The sequence below is a fragment of the Elephas maximus genome, chromosome 2 (assembly GCF_024166365.1).
Source record: "Elephas maximus indicus isolate mEleMax1 chromosome 2, mEleMax1 primary haplotype, whole genome shotgun sequence".
In the NCBI taxonomy this organism is placed as follows: Eukaryota; Metazoa; Chordata; class Mammalia; order Proboscidea; family Elephantidae; genus Elephas; species Elephas maximus.
In genome coordinates this window covers 40354588-40375135 of record NC_064820.1, presented here as the reverse complement: position 1 = coordinate 40375135, position 20548 = coordinate 40354588, and the positions used below count along the sequence as shown (strand labels likewise).

The following is a 20548-nucleotide window of genomic DNA, read 5'->3' as shown; positions in this document are numbered from 1 at the left end:
ATTTTCTTTTCTATCTCAGCCATTTTAAAGCCAATTAACTCCATTCTTGTTCACACCCTTATTAAAAATATAATTACGGCAATAATCTCCAGGCACCATAATTGGGTAGAATTTTACCAAGGTGAATTGGCCAAACACTAACTAGGCTGTGTATCCAGAAAATCATTTGGGTTACAGAGGCTTCCAGCATCAGACTGGGCTCTGGGAGTAATGAATTTTAGTTTGGAAAGGGCCAATTTCCAAGGCACCGTAAACATGGATGAAACTAGGATAGGAAGAATGAACCCAGACCCAAGGTGAGGATAATTGTCCAGGGTCCACTTAGGTGTGAGATGCCAACATTTTTCAGAGATTGTATTAATACCAGAAAACAAGGTTGGAGGACTGATGTACCATTTGCACTTCAGGGGTGCTAGGTTTGTGGCATTAAGAGAAGATAAAAAAAAATTCATGGAGATGCAGGGAGAAGGATGAGAAGACGCCTGTTGTTAGCAAAGCTTCAAGGGCTTCAGCATTTATTTATTCACTCACCTAACATTTAAGGTGGGTCTACTGTGTACCAGGTACTGTCAAAGAAGCTGGAAATAAAGGGACAAAATTCCCGCTCTCAGGAAGTTTATATTCCAGTGAGAGAAAACTGACATCCACATTAAGAAACAGATAAATAAATTAGCAAGTGTTATGAAGAAGAATACAATAAGGTAAGGGGAGTAGGGTTTGGCTGGGGTTGCTTTAAATAGGCTTGTAAGAGCTGAGCTGGCACCTTGGTAATAAACAGAAAGCTATTCAGATACATGAGAGAAAGAAGGCCTTAGGCAAAGGGGACAGCAAGAGCCAAGGCCCTGGGGTTAAAAAGCGCTTGACATGTTCAGGAAACAGAAAGGAGACCAGAGAGGCTGGAGCTAAAAGGAAAGGGATGGAGAATCAGGCAGCAACAGACCACGGAAGGTCCCAGGGCCATGGGGTGAAATTAAGATTTTAAGTGTGTTTAAGGAAATCATTGAGTGATTTGAAGCAGGGAAGTAAGATGTTTTATGCTACATTTTAGAGCTCTCTCAGTTTTGTTTTTTTTTTCAGGCTTCTGTGTGGAGAATGGATGAGAGTAGAAGTAGAGGGACAACTCAGAGGCTGTTTAGGAACACAATCAAGGGGTGAGGATGGATCAGGCCTAGGTGGTGGTAGCGGGGGTGGAAGAAGTGTTAGATTACAGATTGAATCTGCAGGTAGGGCCAGCGTGGCTTTTGGATGGATAAGTGGAGTAAAAGCGATGCGAAACCTAGTCCATTCTGAGATCATTGCTCCTGTCCTATCCTGACTTGGGCCACGGGTTTTGAATGGAGAAAAGTCTAGTGCTATTTGGAAGCATAAGTGATTTTGACCATAGCTTATTTAAGCAGAAAAAATAAAAGCTTGTCCAAGGAGAAATTTCAGTTTGATGCTGTTTACTTCCTAAGGTTAAAAATTCATCCTGTTGCATCAGACCACTCGGATGGATTTTGTTTTTGATTACTGTGCTTTTCATAAGCACTGGAAATGTCACATTCACGCTGCTAGTTTATCTCTTTTCTGAGTATTTTGGCTTTGGCTGCATTTACTAAGTTCTTCATGATGTCAAACATTTACATGGGCTTTTTGCAGCTGCTCAGTTTCTCCACAACAATTCTAACATCATAATAGTGCACATTTAGGGCTTTGGTGTTGTTATTGTTAGTTGCCTTCAAGTCAGCCTCTGACTCACGGCCATCCCATGCACAACGGAACAAAGTGCTGTCCAGTCCTGCACTACCCCGGTGAGAGTTTTCCAACAGGGCAGTTGTGATACGTGGGATTTTCACTTGCTGATTTTCAGGAGTAGATCACCAGGCCTCTCTTCCTTAAAAACTTTACGTGTTTCAAATTACTTAAACCTCCTAACTACTCTCTGAGTGGGTACTCTTATTATTATATGTTGAGGAAAATATTTTATTTTATAAATATAATGATTTATTTTATAAATGAGGAAACAGGCAAAAAAAAAAAAAAAAGAGGTTAAGTCGTTTACCCGAGATCACACACATACTCAGTAGGAAAGCCAGGTTTAGAACTGAGTCTGGCAGCTGAGTCCTAGGTTCTTAGCCACTCCATGCGCCCCTTCCCATCCTTTTCACTCTGTTATAAACCGAAGCAGCCACCTTCAGAAGTACATTTGTTTCCCCTGCAATGACCGTAAAGTACCACTAGGAAGCAAGACTTCAAGGAGTGGAACTGGTGAACGAAAACCAAACCCATTGCCTGTCAAGTTGATTCCAGAGTAGAACTGCCCCATTGGGTTTTCAAGGAGCACCTGGTGGATTTGAACTGCCGACCATTTGTTTAGCAGCCATAGCTGTTAACCACTAATCCACCAGGGTTTCCTGGGACTGGTGGGGAGATGGAATAATTTAAAGGCTGATGGTTCAGCACCTCTCCAAGAGGGGCTCACTTTGAAATCAACTGCCTTTTACCAGGATGTGACGCTAAATCCCCCAACCAGGATGCTGGCTGGGCAAAGCTGCGAGCACCAACTGGCTTGTGATGAAATTGGCCCACCCCCTTCTCAATCTCTTTCGGCCCACTACTCATAGTGTCTGTGTTACCCCACCTACTTGTACCTTCTCAAAGGACTTAAGAAATCAAAGTCACTCAATAAGCCATGCAGTACATCCTTGTTTTCCCTCTAGGATCATCTAAGCCTGGGCTTCAGAAACTAACAAAAAGAGACATTAATTCATTTGCTATCACATTATTTGCTTAAAAATATTGAAAGTTTCTCTCCAGGGTTTTATTAGTAGAGGTGAAATAAGCCTGGAGAATAAAAATAACACAATGATTCATGTTGTCTTCTCTGCTTTCCTCTGTATATGTGCTTCTAGAAAATTCTTCTAAAGTTACTGGGTTTCCCCATAGTCAGCATAATAGTAACAGATCTCCCCCTGTTCCTAACAATAGTAGAGACAATGGATTTAGCAGAAGTGAGGTTTGTACAAAGAAATTCATTAAAGTTTCTTTAGCGTCGTTAATGAATTCTTCAATGGCTGTATGAGGCAGTAATTGTGATGATTCATCTTCCGTGCTGTGAATTTACACTTGTTGCATGTTTCAGTTAAATAAAGACATCGTTTTTTCTTTCTCTTTTTTTTTTTTTTTTGCTGTAATAGCCATAGGTTAGTTTCCTATAGAGATTGGCAAGCATTCACTGGAATAGCTGATATGATCAAATCATCAATCGGTTCATTTACTGATTTTCAATAAAAGTATTATTTTAAAATATTGTACAATACATAAAAGATATTTGCTCTGGCTGCATTAACTTCCAAATTCAAAATCGCAAAGGTAAAAAGAGGAACTATAGGTATGGCTGCATTAGACTATAACCTTATTCTGGTAGGAAGATGGCAGTGGCAGTATCAATTCATATTAAAGCAAGTTTGAAAGCCATTTAAGTCTCCAAATACTCTCCAAATAGCACAGGAACATATGAATAGCTTAATAAAATTTATCTTCAATAATATAAATTTCTCCTTTACTGAAATGTTTTTAATTAAATATTTAGCAGAAAGTAATGAGAGTGTGTCCCAAGCTAAAACCAAGTCATCTAAAGATCAGGGCAACGTGATGGCAGCTATATGACAGTTAGGGCAGCCCCACCACCTCATTAGGGGTTCAACTAGATGAGTCTTATTTTGCTTCTAACAACTTTACTGATTTTACTTTTCACTGGACATCACTGAAAGCATAACACTGTTCAGATCTGTGATTTTTCAATATTTTATTTATATTTTTGTGCATGGTTTCAAATTGAAAGACACAAAAGAGTATTCAATGAAAAATATGTCTCCCTCCTTTGTCCCACGGCTACCTATAGGCAATCACTCTTACCAGATTCTAATTAAAAATGCTCTATACCTTTATAAAAATACACTATGCATATGAATATAGACCAGGTGTCCTTTTCAAGTCATTTTACATCTAAGATACTGTGATGCTTTAGGAACACTGACCCCCCCAGAACTACTAGCCTTGACTCTTTATTGGTCCTGGAGCCTTCTTTCTAAGCTCAGGTATTATTCAGTGTGGTTATTAGAGGATGTATGGAGTGTTTTCGGAGGAGGATTTATCTGTGAAGTAAGAGGAGGAGATGAAAATAGGATGCCCATATCTGGGGATTGATGGGCATATGCCATCAGTGCTGATTTTCAAGTAATCCAGATAGAGTTGTCAGGTATCAGGGTCCTGGGATCTAAGCCTGCTTGGGGTCAGTCTTCTGCAGGGACTTGGGAATGTTAGGGTTCACTTAGGCCCTCAAAGTTGCCATGAATACTCACTTTTAGGAGGCCAAGGTTATAAGTGCCTCCCTCCACTCACCGAGCCTCAGTGCCATCCCAGCTTCCCGAAGTCTCTCAGCAGAGAAGAATTGCGTGGATTGGATGTCCAAAAGGATGTCCATTAATGGAGCTAGCTACCTGCTAGCAGTTCTTGTTAAGATTTGGGAGGAAGATGATGGAAGATAAAACCTGTGACCTGAAAGAGAGTTATAGAATGTACTCATTCTATCCATGGTGCTACCCCTGTCACCTTCATTTATTACCTTCTGTTTATTAGATAGTCAGTCCTGTGATTATCGGTCAACACCAGCACATTGCGAGCTACCTGAGAGCAGGACTATGTCTGATTCACCTTTGTATCCCCTGCCCCAGAGCCTAGCAAAGTCCTTTGAATTTCAGGAACCCAATAAATGGGTTAAACTTTTCAAAAATGAACACTTCAAATCATAACAGATTACGGACAGTTAGAAACTGAAACCTCATTAGCTCTTATCAGTTTAATCAAATCTCTGTCCATGTGGTCCAAAGAGACAGAAGTATGGTAATCACCTGTAGAGGGCTACGCTCCAAGGCTGGAAGGCAGCAAATTGTCTTTAATTTGACCTATGTGATGGGCTAAGGAACCCTGGTGACACAAAATTAAGTGCTTGGCTGCTAACCAAAAGGTTTGTGTTCCAACCTAGCCAGCGGCTCTGCAGGAGAAAGACCTGGCGATCTGGCCCGTAAACATTATAGCCTAGAAAGCAATATGGGGCAGTTCTACTTTGTCACATGGGGTCACTATGAGGTGAAATCTACATGATGGCACAAAACAACAGCAACATGTCACAAGCCATATAGGGTCATCACACGTTAATGACGAATTTTATGTATATCTCTTCTCCAGATCACACAGCATAGCATGTGAGGCCTAAGACGTAAGTTCACCTACTTATCTCACCTCTCCTCCACTTCCATTTCTACCCTGTTTGAGGAAAAACAAAAAATCCCTTTTTGCCTCCACTTCCCTACTAAGATGCCCCCACACAAGCCGACAAATCTTTTTGTTGTTGTTGTTGTTGATGATGTTTTGTTTTTGTCTGTCTGCTTTTCACTGTGGAAATGCCTTCCTCTTTTGAACTGTTTCTTCAGGGCTTTTCTAAGAACCTATTAAAGAACTTGCTAAGCCATTCTGGTCACCATATTTCAAGAAATGAAGACTCCCAGCATTTATATTTTAATAGCAGTGATACAACATAAGTCTCTAATAAGGGAAAACATAGTAACCCTATAGGACAGAGTAGAACTGCCCCCATAGGGTTTCCAAGGAGCAGCTGGTGGATTCTAACTGCTGACCTCTTTATTTTTTTTTTTTAGCAGCTGAGCTCTTAACCACTGTGCCACCCGGGCTCCACCAGCAGCTAGCCAGTTAAACCCATTGCCATCGAGTCGATTCCGACTCATAGCGACCCTATAGGACAGAATAGAACTGCCCCATAGAGTTTCCAAGGAGGCCCTGGTGGATTTGAATTGTTGACCTTTTGCTTAGCAGCCATAGCACTTAACCTATACGCCACCAGGGTTTCCATAAGAATGGTTGTTGTTGAGTCGATTCCGACTCATAGTGATCCTATCGGACAGAATAGAACTGCCCTATATGGTTTCCAAGGCTGAAATCTTTATGGAAGCAGACTGCCACATCTTTCTCCCTCAGAGATGCTGGGTGGGTTTGAACCGCTGACCTATCGGTTAGCAGCCAAGTGCTTAACCATTACACTACCGGGTCTCCTTCCAGCAGCTAGGTGGGGGAAATATTTTAGGGGCAGATTAAGACCTCCAATGCCTTCTGCTGCTGCCTACATGTAATACTACAATTGTGAGAAGCCGTGCCTGTACCCAGATGAGTTAGGTAAGCCCTCAATGCTGGAGCCTGTACCTCTGTTTCTAAACATCAATGGATTAGTCTTCAAAGGGCCCAGAACTTGTCCTCAGGGTAAGTGTCTTCTGTACTCCTACAAAAGGGACCCATTGCCATTGAGTAAATTCCAACCCACAGCAGCCCTATAGCAGTTAGAGTAAAACTGCCCCATAGGTTTTCCAAGACTGTAAATGTTTATGGAAGCAGACTGCCACAACTTTCTCCCACAGAGCAGCTGGCGGGTTCGAACTTCTGACCTTTTGGTTAGCAGTCGAGCACTCATTTACTGGAATCAGATAGACTCAGCACAAATCTCAGCTCTAAATTTTCAGTGGTGAAGCTGTGGAGCAAGTTTGTTACCTCTCTGTGCCTTAGTTTCTCACCTGTATAATGAGGACACTGATACATACTTTGCAAGGTGGCTTGAGGATAAGATGAGATGACATCTCTAAGATGAGATAACATATGTAAAATAATTTGCACCATAGAGGTCCCTAATTGATGGAAGTCACTAGTGTCACCTTCATCAAGGACTTCATGACTCAGTGGGGAGACCTACAAATGAGCAGTCAGCAGGCAGAAAGGCAAGGCATGAGGTAAGAGTCTGAGCTCAGCATGAATTTGTGAGTCTCAAAAGACCCCAAAATCCCTTATAGGGGCCACTCGTTTTCGTTTTCCTCCCTTCTTGCACTTTGCCAATATACCAACATGGTGCTTCTGGTTGGCACTCCTTATATAAGAGTTTATCTTCTCTGGATACAAGAACATACTCCTTCTTTCTACTGAATTCTTCATGGCTGTGTCCCTGGGAAGCTATGTGACCCGTGGAGAATTTGTTAAAATTTTCTTGAGCCTGAGGCTCCTTCTTTGTAAAAATGGAGATGATAATGCCTACCTTCCAGGGATACTGTGAGGATAGAGTGAGCTAATGGATGAGGAGTATCTTACCTGTAGTTGGCTCTCAAAGCAAGCGTAGCTCTTTGTCCCATGACCTTGTTTGTGCGTTCAGATGGTTCAAGCTGTGTGTCACACATGCAAAAAAACTCTGGAGTGGTGACAAAGAGTTTGTTGATTCGGTGCTTTGTACACCCAGTCACATATGGCACACTATCATGGCCATCATTCTTACCAAATATTTATCTGGAGAGCAAGGTTATGAGTCCTTTGGAACCCAAATCTGATAAGTACTCAGGAAAGCTCCTAGAGAGAGATAAAACTGGGAGATTAGCTGAATATACCTGTTCCACTTGCCCTACATTTGATGCCTGCAGGCCAACTAGAGCCAGTTGGGCAGTGTGCAATTCCCAGAAATGAGGAGGGGGCAAAAGCACCTGTTCTTCTAGTAAAACCAGGCAAATGGAAAAGCTTGGAAACACATCAGCACCGTTGACAAGAGGCAGAATGGGCAAGGCCAGTAACAAAGTTGCAAGAAATCGAATTATTGGTGAAAGTGCCACTCCCCACTGGAGTGAGATTGTCTGGTAGGCTGGCCTCAGACTGGACAAACGCCTGAGTGGCCAGGGATGGGCTCTGTAGAAACTGGGCCCCAAAAACTGAGGATTGAAAACCAGCCTAATATAGCAGCCCTTTTTCCATTAGTGAAAAATGAAATGACACAGGTTTTGTGTTTCACAAACTCACCTGAAAGGCCAAACAATTACAAAGGCAAAATGTATGACTTCCTTAGGCCACTGCAAGGAAGACAAAGCCACTGGATGTGTGTAGGAGGTCTCACACTTGGGTGGCTATTTGTTACTAGTCCTGCATGACTGCACCAAAAGTACAGGCGAGATTTGACTTTGGTGCTTAGATCCTTGTTATTGGTCAATATTTAATTTATTTTGGGTCCTGTCCATTTATGTCTAATTCTTTAGGCATTATTGTGATTGTTTTTAGTTGCCACTGAGTCTCTCTGACTCACGGTGACCTTATGTATAACAGAACAAAAAGTTGCCCAGTCCTGTACCATCTTCATGATCATTGATATGTTTGAGTCCATTTTTTCAGTTATCATGTCAATCCTTCTCATTAAGTCTTTCCCTCATTTTCACTGACCCTCTACTTTACCAAACATGATGTCCTTTACTAGAAATTGGTCTTTCCTGATGACATATCCAAAGTAACCAAGTCATAGCTGGCCTGGCAGAGACTGGAGAAACCCTGAGAATATGGCCCCCAGACACCCTTTCAGCTCAGTAATGAGGCCACTCCTGAGGTTCACCCTTCAGCCAAGATTGAACAGTCCCATGGAACAAAACAAGACTAAAGGGGCACACCAGCCCTAGGGCAGGGACTGGAAGGCAGGAGGGAACAGTAAAGCTGGTAATAGGGAACCCAGGGTTGAGAAGGGAGAGTGTTGACATGTCCTGGGGTTGTTAACCAATGTCATAGAACAATGTGTACTAACTGATGAGAAACTAGTTCGTTCTGTAAACCTTCACCTAAAGTACAATAAAAAAAAAAAAAAAAGGAAAAACAAAACCAAAGTAAGCAAGTTGAAGCCTTGCCATCCTTGTTTCTCAGGAAGATTTTGGTTGTATTTCAATTATTGTGACTACTGGGTATAACAAGGAAAGTTTCATTTGCGAACAAATTACCTAGTAAGAAACGAATAGTGAAAATCTGCCAAGGACTAAAAATAGATATAGGAACAGAGTAACATAGATTTCCAATATCTTATATTTTGGTGTTAAGGTAGAATCAATAACATATGGAAAATACTTTTAAATGTAAGGCATAATTAAAGTGTAATAAAATGTCTAGATTTCTTTTAAACTGGAAATCGCATGTGGCTTAGAGAAGTCTTCAACTGGAGCATAAGCTATGCTTACAGATTCTTGTCAAAGTTATTCTCAGGAGACTGAATATTTAAGACCTTGGCAAATACATGTTCAAATGTAAAAGAACTTCTCACAGCAATATGTCATGAAGACCTCTCCCTTCCCTTTACGAAGTGGTCATTGGAACCTTTTCACTGATATTCCTCTGAAGGGAGACAATAAATTTCAGATAGGATATGATTAGGGTATAATGTGATTATCCCAGCAACTAGAGCATTATTCAGTGGCAAAGAATTAGGCTTCTCCAGGACCCTTTCTTCTGAGTAGGTAGATGGCTGCTATTGAGACTTCCTTTTGTGGATGTTTTCCTTTTGTGCTTTGTACACCAGCCACATACGGCACACTATCAGTGGGAATGGGGGACTGACGCTGATTATTGCTGATGCCGATTAAGAATGAAATGCCTTAATGAATCTCATACATTGATTTGCTACTGAGTCAGAGCCCTGTACTTGAGGAGCTTAATCACGATGTCTCAAAATTTAGGCCTTGATCATTAACTGTTGTGGCTTTCCCCACCCCGGTTTTAAAAGAAAATTAAAACAAGACTGCCATTAGCATTCTTATTAGATTTTTGTGGCTATATTATTTATTTCTTTTGGGAAATTCACAGTGGAATTTTGGGGTCTAAGGATAGGTGTATATTTAACTGTTAAGAAACTGCCTGTTTTCCAAAATCATTGTGCCATTTCACACTTCTCCCAGAAATTTATGATAGTTTCAGTTGTTCCGTATCCTTGGTGACATTTGGGGTTATCATTCTTCTTCATTTTAACTATCTTAGTGGTTTATTTGGTAAAACAGAGGGTCAGCGAAAAAGAGGAAGACCCACAATGAGTTGGATTGACACAGTGGCTGCAACAATGGGCTCAAGCATAGCAACAATTGTCAGGATGGCACAGGACCGGGCAGTGTTTCGTTCTGTTGTGCATAGGGTCACTATGAGTTGTAACCGCCTTCATGGCACCTAACAGCAACAAGTGGTTTTGCAGTGCTATCTCATCGTGATCACTGATCTCTTTTTCAAGAGTACAAATTGACACTAATTTGATTCTGTTCCCCCATTTTATGTATCTACCATTGTTTAGGAAACCCTGGTGTCATAGTGGTTATGTGCTACAGCTGCTAACCAAGAGGTTGGCAGTTCGAATCAGCCAGGCACTCCCTGGAAATTCTATGGGGCAGTTCTACTCTGCCCTATAGGGTTGCTATTAGTCAGAATCGACTCAAAGGCAGCGGGTTTGGTTTTGGTTTTGAAACCATTGTTTGTCTCATTCAACCCTTTTTAAGGAGTATAATATAAGGAGTCTATATTTAGAGACTGTCTGATTCAGTTTCCTTTGGTGTCATTTTCACCTCTTACAGTCTTCAATGAACATTTTCATACTATTATTTCATTTTTGGTTGTCCTTCAGTACCTTCTTATCTCACCCAGCATCCTTTTCTTTCAATCTTTTTATTATAGATAGACTACCTATCCTTTATTACAGAGTTTTCTACTGCAGTTGAGGATGAGAAGCAGTTTTCTAAAATTGTCTTCTTTGAGAGGATGTTTCATTTGCCTTGTTACACACTTTTTCTACTCTCTATGCTGTTTAATTTTCACAATTACTCATCCAGGAATGAAATCAATCAAGTTAAACCCAATTATTTGTGAACACATAGCCTTTGCAACACGTTCTTAGACCTACTCAATATGTACTAGGTTCTAAGTTTTCTGGTCCACAACTGGAGGGTAGAATGACATGTCCTAGTTCAATATCAGCTATTAAAAGGAACGTCACTGATGTGGCTTTGTGTATTGAGATAAGATCTTCTTTTCCCCCACTGACTACTCTCCTACACTCAAAATAGAGAACACAAAAAAATCATCATCATTGGTTTGCTCTTCTTCCAGGAATCTTCCTTTCTCTTCTGTAGTCTTTACTCACTGGATCTATGTGTTCCCAGATCCAGTGTACCACTGCCCAGTCTTTTAACACTGAACTTCATTGGTTTCTGGGGGTTGAAATTTGTATGTGCATATAGAAGTATGCTCTGTTGGGTTGAAGAAGGTTCCATTCAACAAGAAGATAGTTGTGCAGCTTTCAGGAAAGGAATAAACTTTCTCCCTACCTTCTTTCAGGCCAATGGTTTGGTTTTGTTCCTAGCAGCAAATCATATGTTGGTTAATAATTGCAATTATCAATTCATGCCATGTTAATAGTGGCATTTCTTTCAATTTTGTGACTATGGATTGACTGTAAGTCTTAATTTTGGGCATTTTTCTAGAGTTTTCCTTACCCTACTCTCCAGCCCCATATCTCTGTAGGTAGTCAGAAATAGGGACTTCTTTCAAGATATCTGATAAATGTCTTCCAGATCCTTTCCAATTTTAAGATTTCATTATTCTACATATTTCTCCCATCAATATTGGCTAAACTCTTCATTTAATCAAGGCACGGTTTGTTTTTTTTTTTTTAACATGTATCTCTATTTTACATGTATAAAGAAATTCAAATGCATTATAAACTCTCTAGCAGTATTTATCATGCAGTGCTATCTCACCAAAAAAAAAAAAAAAAAAAAAACCCTTTTACAGATGATCAAATACCCTAGGGAAAGGGGTGGCAAGGACTAACTAATCATATTTTCGTTACTTTCTTAAAAGGGTGTTTAGATGTATGTCTCCAAGGATATGTATTTCCATCTCTGAGTAACACTTAAAGATTAGTTCAATTCAAGTAATCTTCATTGAGGATCTATGATGTATTAGGCACTGTACTAGAAAGTGGATACACAGATATGTATAAGACATAGTCCAGCATATTTTCCAACCCAGAAATAAGACTACAAAGTGAAATTCCAACCTTTTTTTGAGAGAAAAGTGTCACACAATTAGTCTTTGGAATACATATTTCCTAAAGTATCATAATGTTTTTAAGAAACAGATATTTCCCTTCCACTGATGAATTTCCTTATCATTAACAGTAAAAATAAGAGCTGAGTTATTATCTTCAGTGACCACCATGACCCAGAAATGATAAATCATTCTCAACTTTCACAATCTTGACTTGCAACATCAAGGATATCAAACAAAGCTAAAGGCTCAAGGAGGAAAAGATCAACTACCTGTCCAAAGTATTTAGGGTAGCAGATTCTAAGGTTTTGACAAAGTCTTGAAGGCCTGATGCTTTCCCGCTAGATGAAAAGAGCAGCTTTTTTAAATTAGGAAACCATATTCAAGAAATAAGTTGGTCCCACAATACTGTACTTCCTTCATATGAACCATTGCTCTCTTTATACAGATGTTTCATAAATTATTAGCAAAACTGTGTTAGACTAGCACAAACCCCCACCACACCTGTATTGATGCCTTTAGTCACTGGACCATCATTTAGTAGTTTCTCCCCTCTTATATGCTGTGAGTAGTGGAAAATACTTCAGTCCCCAGGTGGCAAGAGTGGTGTTGAATCCAAAGTTCTGGCACAATAGAATTCTGCCTGCCTTCCAGTGATGATTTCAAACACAGCATGATGATTTCAACTTTTTTTCCCCAGCCAAAGTAGGAGTTCAAGAAAGCTGGGTTTCCTATCTCTTTTCTTCCATCCAGCAAATCTTGCTAGTTACACACACTCAGCAAAATCTCCTGCTAAGCAAGTCACCTTCTGCATCGACCACAGTCTCTGGCATAACCATGTATTAGACGGTACCTGAATGATGTTTTTAAACATACTTTTCCAAGAGCCCAACTTTTATAGCCAAATAATTTATTCAGTTCTCTGCTGTGTATAGAAAAGGACAGCTCAGTCTTTCCGAAAAGGTTGTACCCTTTTCACTATACTTATTCAATCTGTATGTTGAGCAAATAATCTGGGAAGTTGAACTATATGAAGAAGAACGGGACATCAGGATTGGAGGAAGATTCATTAACAACGTAAAATATGCAGATGACACAAACTTGCTTGCTAAAAGTGAGGCGTACTAGAAGCACTTGCGGATGAAGACCAAAGATTACACCCTTCAGTATGGATAACATCTCAACTAAAGAAAACAAAAATCCTCACTACTGGACAGTCATTTAGTAGGTTTCTCCTCTCTTATATGCCATGAGTGGTGGGAAATACTTCAGACCCCTCTGATAAAAGGAGAAAAAATTGAAGTTGTCAAGGATTTCACTTTACTTGGATCCACAATCAACACCCATGAAAGCAGCAGTCAAGAAATCAAACATATTGCATTGGGCAAATCTGCTGCAAAAGACCTCTTTAAAAAGTTAAAAAGCAAAGATGTCACTTTAAGGACCAAGGTGAGCTTGACCCAAACCATAGTATTTTCAATCACACCATATGCATGTGAAAGCTGGACAAAGAAAAAGGAAGACGGAATTATGGTGCTGACAAAGAATATTGAATACACCATGGACTTCCCGAAGAATGAGCAAATCTGTCTTAGAAGAAGTGTAACCAGAATGCTCCTTAGAAGCAATGATGGCAGACTTTGTCTCGCTTTCTTTGGACATGTTATCAGGAGGGACCAATTCCTGGAGAAGGACATCATGCTTGGTAAAGTACAGGGTGAGAAAAAAAGAGGAAGACCCCCAACAGGATAAATTGACACAGTGGCTGCAACAGTGGGCTCAAAAACACCTACTATTGTGAGGATGGCACAGAACCGGGCAATGTTTCATTCTGTTTTACATAGGGTCACTATGAGTTGGAACCAAATCAACGGCACCTAACAACAACAACATGCTGGGCACCAATACAAAAAGTGTCTACTACCCACGCTCAAGAAGCACACAGTGTAATAGAGGAGATATCTGTAATGGAGGCATAGAAGTGGGGATGGATACCAAAAGAGTAGAGAGGGAGCAAGGATAGGATTCTGTTAGAAAGAATAGCACACACAAACTTACAGTGTTTGAAAGTTCCTGATGTTTTGGAAAATGGGAAGTTGTCTGATGGACAGAACCCATGGAGAAGTAGGAAGTGACAGCAAGTGTAGCTGAAAAGGTAGGTTAGGGTCAGACTGTAAAGAGCCTTGAATACTGTGCTAAATGGTTTGATCTATGATTCAGGGAAGTCACAGTTAATTAAGGACTTGAACTTAGGTCTTTTGATTCATAGGCCTTGATTTTCTCTGCCAGGTTGTTCCTCCAAATGCTTGTGACCACCACACTGGAAGTATATGAAGTGCTTGTTAGAAGGAATCAGTGGGTTCTGTTATTATCATCTCCATCTTACAGATGAAGAAATTAAATCATGTTGTTGTTGTTAGGTACCGTTGAGTCAGTTCTGTCTCATAGTGACCCCATGTACAACAGAATAAAACACTGCCTGGGCCTTCACAGTCGTTGCTATGTTTGAGCCCATCGTTGCTTCTACTGTGTCAATCCATCCCACTGAGGCTCTTCCTCCTTTTCGCTGACTGTAAAAATGGTGTGGAGGAGGCAGCATTGACCTCTAACTTCACAAGGGGAAGGAAAATCAAGGTGAACAACTCAAGACTGATTCCTATGAGGCAGAGGAAAGACATGCCTCCTCCTGCTCCCCTTTTTACCAACTGCTCCTCCCACAGCACTCTCTACTTCTCTGCTGGGTTCCATAACTCACTGCAAGGGCACACAGAACTAGCAGACCTTACTCATTATTATGGGGTTTATTAGGGAAGTAACAGGTTACAATTCAGGTTCAGGAATCCTCAGGATACAAGTCTTTGATCAGGACGGTCTCTTCCCAATTGTGCCCGTAGGCACACATCTCTCTGGCCCCTCAGCCTCTTGGCCACTCTGCTTGGCCTCTGCCCTGCTCCAGCAAGTGTTAAAAAGCTCTTTTATCTCTGCCAAGAGTACCCAGAGACACCCCACTTCGCCAGTATGTCTTGTGCCTGAAGGCACTCAGCTTTCTCGCTCAGTGGGCTGGGAAGTCCACAGCAGCCATTTCACACTGGTCTCCTGATTCCTGCCATGTCGCACTACCATCTCTCTCTGTCTTCCATGTTACATTTCCCCTCTCAGTCTCCTGGATCTAGGAGGTTCTCAGCACAGGAATTTCGGGTCCAAAGGACGTGCTCCTTTCCTGGCTCTTCTTTCTTGGTGGTGTTGAGATCCTCCTCTGCTGTGGGATTGGTTCTCTTTTAATCCTAGCAGGATGGCAAAACTGATCAATCCCCTCATTAAGGTTCCATACACTTTATTTGCCTACTCCTAATTTTTTTACCCCCACAAGGGTGCCATGCACCTTATTTGCAATATTAGCAAGCTGTCCAATCCCCTTGGTGGCCCCAAGCACCTCATTTATGTAGTCCCACTCAGTCATTTGGTAGGAGTTACAAAGACTATGGCTAGAAGGGCCATATTAAATAATTCACTGTGCTGTACTGACCCTACATGGTTTCTTTCAGATGAAGAAACTAAAACATAAGTAAGTTAAATAACTTGTCTAAGGCCACTCAGTTATTAAGAGGCAGAACCAAGATTTGATCCCAAGCAATCTGGGTTCAATCTCTAGTATTAGTTACAACACTTCACCCTCTCTGGATCTAGAGCTCTTTGTGTATTTCACTGTGTTCTACTCATGCTAGTGTCAGTGAGTAAAGGTTACCTTCCTGAGTAGGTTTGATAACTGGACAAGTTTAAAACTAAAAATATTAAAATATCTGTGATAACACTGGTCTTACAGACAAGAAATAAAGGGTGCTTTCCCACCTCATTATGTCCTCAAATATCATTCCCTTTACCCTCTCATGCTATTTGAAACTGGACATCTGAAACTGTGCAACCTCATCCCATTAAGGGCAAAGAAGCCCTAAAATGATCTAAAAAGAATATTAATAGTTTTGACAGAGACCTCTGAGATGCTAAAAACATTACAAGTCTATTTACTACCCAAGACATTGCAAATTAAAATTGCTTGTTCAGTGTTGTTTAAATCTTCACAGAGAGACTGGAAAAGACATTGGATTGTAGGCTGACATCAAAGCAGGACAGCCAAGTCCTGCAAGTGTGTCTCTGTACTCACACTTGGGTATAGAAATATAGCATCAGATAGGCTGTAGGGCTGTCCTCCTATTTTGTACTTTCCAAAGGAGTAGAGTATCATTTTCCTTGGGACTCAAAAGTTCAAAATACTCTTAGAACGCTTCTCAAATATTGTGGTTTTACAATCATCCACTATGTTTTGAATATCTATAGCCCTTAAATTCTTACTAGGAATCAACACCAAAGATGTGTTGTGTGAAAGAAAGAGGAGTTACTTCAAAGGTTAGAACTAGCACTATAGGAACTCTTACAGCAGGGCACATCTAACAATATAAAGAAAAACTTTTCTATTAACTAAGACTGTGGTACACTTGAACTGTGATGCAAAGTACTGATCTCTTCTTCCCCAGAATGTTCTAGAAGAGATTGAATAACCAGTGGAAGGAGATGTTAAAAATAGTTTAAGAGCATAATGCTTGAGGCTGGACTAGAATGGCTTCCAAAGGTTCCTCCAGCTCCAGAATGTTATGTAAAAATTCACAAGCACTGGCCTGCACAGTGATAGTAATATTCCCTATTATCATACTCAACTGTTCCATAAAGAAAAAGATATGTAGCCCACTTTTAAGAAACAGTTATCATCTTCAAGATCATTTTTATGCCTTTGAAATTTTAATATGTGTTGAATATAACCAGTAAGTAAACATTAATTACCACCAAGTCAATTCCAACTCATGGTGACCCCACGTGCTACAGAGTAGAACTACACTCCATAGGGCTTTCAATGGCTGATTTTTCAGAAGTAGATGTCCAGGCCTTTCTTTCAAGTTGCCTCTTGGTGGATTCCAACCACCAACCTTTTGGTTAGTAGCCCGAGCACTTCGCCGTTTATGCTACCCAGGGACTCCATGTTGAGCACAGAGAGATCATATAACTGGGGAAAGGAGGAGTGGGCTGTGCCCAATCCCTACTCCTACATTTTTTGACAGTTTATCAAAGCTGTGTGTATGTGTGTGTGTGTGTGTGTGTGTGTAATATCTTTAACAGGGTTTGAGTGTATGAGTGGCTAAACATGCCTTCCCTCCATAAATCAGCTCTTGTCAGGACTGAATAACAAGTCTGTCAGAAGCATTTGAGAAACTAGATCCAATTTTTGTTGCCTCAGGGAGGCTGTACAAAAAAGAGATAACTCTGGATTTAATCAAGAATTGTTTCATGCTGATGGGAATGCAAAATGGTACAGCCGTTGTAGAAAACAGTGTGGCAGTTCCTCAAAAAACTGAAAATAGAACTACTATATGATCCAGTAATTCCATACCTAGGATACTCAAAAGATTTGAAAGCAGAAACTCAAAAAGACACTTGTACACCAATATTCACTGCAGCACTCTTCACAATGGCTAAAAGATGGAAACAACCTAAATACCCATCAACAGATGAATGAATAAACAAAATATGGTATGTACACACAATGGAATACTACTCTACCAGTAGGAGAAATGAAGTCTGGATACATGCTACAGTATGGATGGAGCTTGAAGACATTATGCTGAGCAAAATAAGCCAATCACAAAAGGACAAATATTGTATGACCTCACTTATGTAAAAAGACAAGAAAAGGCAAATGTATAGAGATCAAAGTTTATTAATGGTTACCAGGAGTGGGGGGGGGGGTTAACAATGATGGAAAAATCACACTGATTGAGGGTAGGGTTGCACAGCCAATTATTGTGATTGCTGTCAATAAGTTGTACACCTGTAAAAAGTTGAATCGGCAAAAGTTGGGAGGTAGATATATTCGTAGCAATGACAACAACAACAACAAAAAAAGAGTAGCTGCTGAGGCTGCTTATGTACAACCAAATATCTCCTGGGAATTGGTTCCTTGTTTTGGAGGTTTAGGGTCATGGTTTTGTGTTAATTAGCCAGTTAATCCCAGTTAATTGGCCTAAAATTTTGTTTAGTGCTTCTGTTCTACCTCCTAGTTCATTGTGTAGTGCCTGGGACCTTAAAAGCTTGCAAGTGGCCATCCAAGGTACAATTGACCTCTATTCACCTGCAGCAACAGAGGAAGAAGAAGAATCTGGAATAGCAGGAGGATGTGGAATGTGTGGCTAATTGCCTCCATGAACAACTGCCTCCTTTGCCATGAGACCAGAAGAACTGGGTGGTGCCCAGCAACCATTACTGAACATTTTGATCAAAGAGCCTATAAAGGAATCCTGAGCAAAAGGAGAAAATACAGGACAGAATTTCAAATCCTCATGGACTCTAGACTTTCTGGATCCATGGAGGGTGGATGAACCCCTGAAACTATTGCCCTGAGATAATCTTTAAGCTTTAAATCAAGGATATCCCCTGAAGTTGTTTTAAAACCAAACAATAGTTTAGCTAAACTAGTAAAAAATGTCTGTCTTGAATATTATGCTCTTTCAGGAACTATCTGTTTGGGATCAGTTTGACAATAAAAAAACCCATTGCCATTATGAGTTTCCAAGGAGTGCCTGGTGAATTCAAATTGCCGACCTTTTGGTTAGCAGCTGTAGCACTTAACCACTACGCCATCAGTGTTTCCAATTTGACAACAGCAACTCAAAAGATTAGGAACTTTAGGGGACAGTGGTTTTATGATAATGAGGGAGAGACAACTTAGAAAAAGAAGGTGAGAATGATTGCATAACTCGAAGAGTATAATCAATGTCACTGAATTGTACATGAAGAAACTGTTCAATTGGTGTATTTTTGCTGTGTATATTCTCAATAAACTAAATAAATTTTAGAAAAAAGAGAAGGAATGCGTTATAACATAATTTATCACACACACAAAAAAAACTTGCGTTTGAATAGTGCTCTTCACTATTCTCCCACATATAATCTTATTGTGGATATAGGTAGATCCTTACCTGTTGTTGTTAGATGCGCTTGAGTGAGATCCGATTCATAGTGACACTATGTACAACAGAATGAAATACTGCTCAGTTCTGTGCGATCCTCACAATTGTTGTTATGCTTGAGCCCACTGTTGCAGCCACTGTGTCAGTTCTTCTCATTGAGGGGCTTCTACTTTTTCACTAACCCCCTACTTTATCAAGCGTGATGTCCTTCTCGAGGGACTCATCCCTCCTGATAACATGTCCAAAGTATGTGAGATGAAGTCTCGCCATCCTTGCTTCTAAGGAGCATTCTGACTGTACTTCTTCCAAGACAGATTTGTTCATTCTTCCAGCAAATCAAGGTATATTCAATATTCTTTGTCAGCACCATAATTCAAAGGCATCGATTCTTCTTTGGTCTCCCTTATTCATTGTCCAGCTTTCATGTGCACACGAGGCAACTGAAAACACCATGGCATGGATCAGGCGTATCTTATTCCTTAAAGTAACGTCTTTGCTTGATAACAATTTTTTTTTTTAGATCCTTACCTACAGACAAGTAACTAAGGGACACAGAAAAGATAAATGACTTGTGCAGTCACAGAATGAGTTGGAGTTAGTGAGATCTCAGGCCACCAGAGTGCTCGCCTGGGATCTTTTCCAAGGGAGCCTGGGGTGCACTAAGCACCAAGAACAGTAATTGCAACAGTCCTTCCTGAAGCGCTTGGTGCTGGTCCTGGGCACACAAGTGGATTTAATTAAACAGATTTCAAGGTAACAATATGTTTGCATTTAGTATTTTTTTCCTTCCAGGTTTATTAATTGGTTCAAAGATAACTTAATGATTACTATTGTATTTTAAATTGACCATGCTGGAGTCAATTCTACCAGTAGTCACCAACCTTGGGAAACTTGTCTGTATAGTCTCTTTTCAGGAAATTAAAACCATAATGTGAATTAAAAAAAAAAAAAAAGAATTGGTTCATTTTCCTGTTGCAATGTTGTGAGAATGGTTTGGCTAGACTCTGCTAGGGTGCCTAAAAGACGATTTGAAGTCCCCTACTTGAAAATGAGCTTAATTGAGGAGTCAGCTTCTTTTCTCAGTACAGTTAATTCACTCAGACTCTTTCTACTTTGGCTTTCCTTGTACGAGAAAACTTACTCAAGGATCAATTACATATTTTCCAGGGTCATTGTTTTACAAAATGGTCCATGTTCTCCCAAGTCATTTTGATCGAAGAGTCTACAAAAGAATCCTGATTTCCTAGGAATAGAGAGTCTTCTTAGAACTGCTAGATCCCCAAGGCATGATAAAAGAAAAAAGAGATTGCTGTCGAGTCGATTCCAACTCATAGCAACCCTGTAGGACAGAGTAGAACTGCCCCATAGAGTTTCCAAGGAGCACCTGGTAGATTTGAACTGCCAACCTTTTGGTTAGCAGCCATAGCTCTTAACCACTATGCCACCAGGTTTCCAAGGCATCATGGTAGATAATAAATCAAGAAAGCCACTCACCAGGATCTGTGTTCCAAGCCAGCACAGGTTGTATCTCTTTCCAGAAAGGTTCACTTGTAGTACTCTTCAGACTTTCTCCAGGCCATTAACTTGGGCAAGCATACGTCAAGTGCCAGCTG

The 20548-nt window shown here is 40.4% G+C and overlaps 1 protein-coding gene across 1 annotated transcript in view; it reads left to right on the top strand.

Annotated features, from left to right (window-relative positions):
- PRLR (prolactin receptor) overlaps positions 1 to 20548 on the top strand; it is a 231837-nt gene that overhangs the window by 5462 nt on the left and 205827 nt on the right. The gene's annotated exons all lie outside the window — the stretch shown is intronic.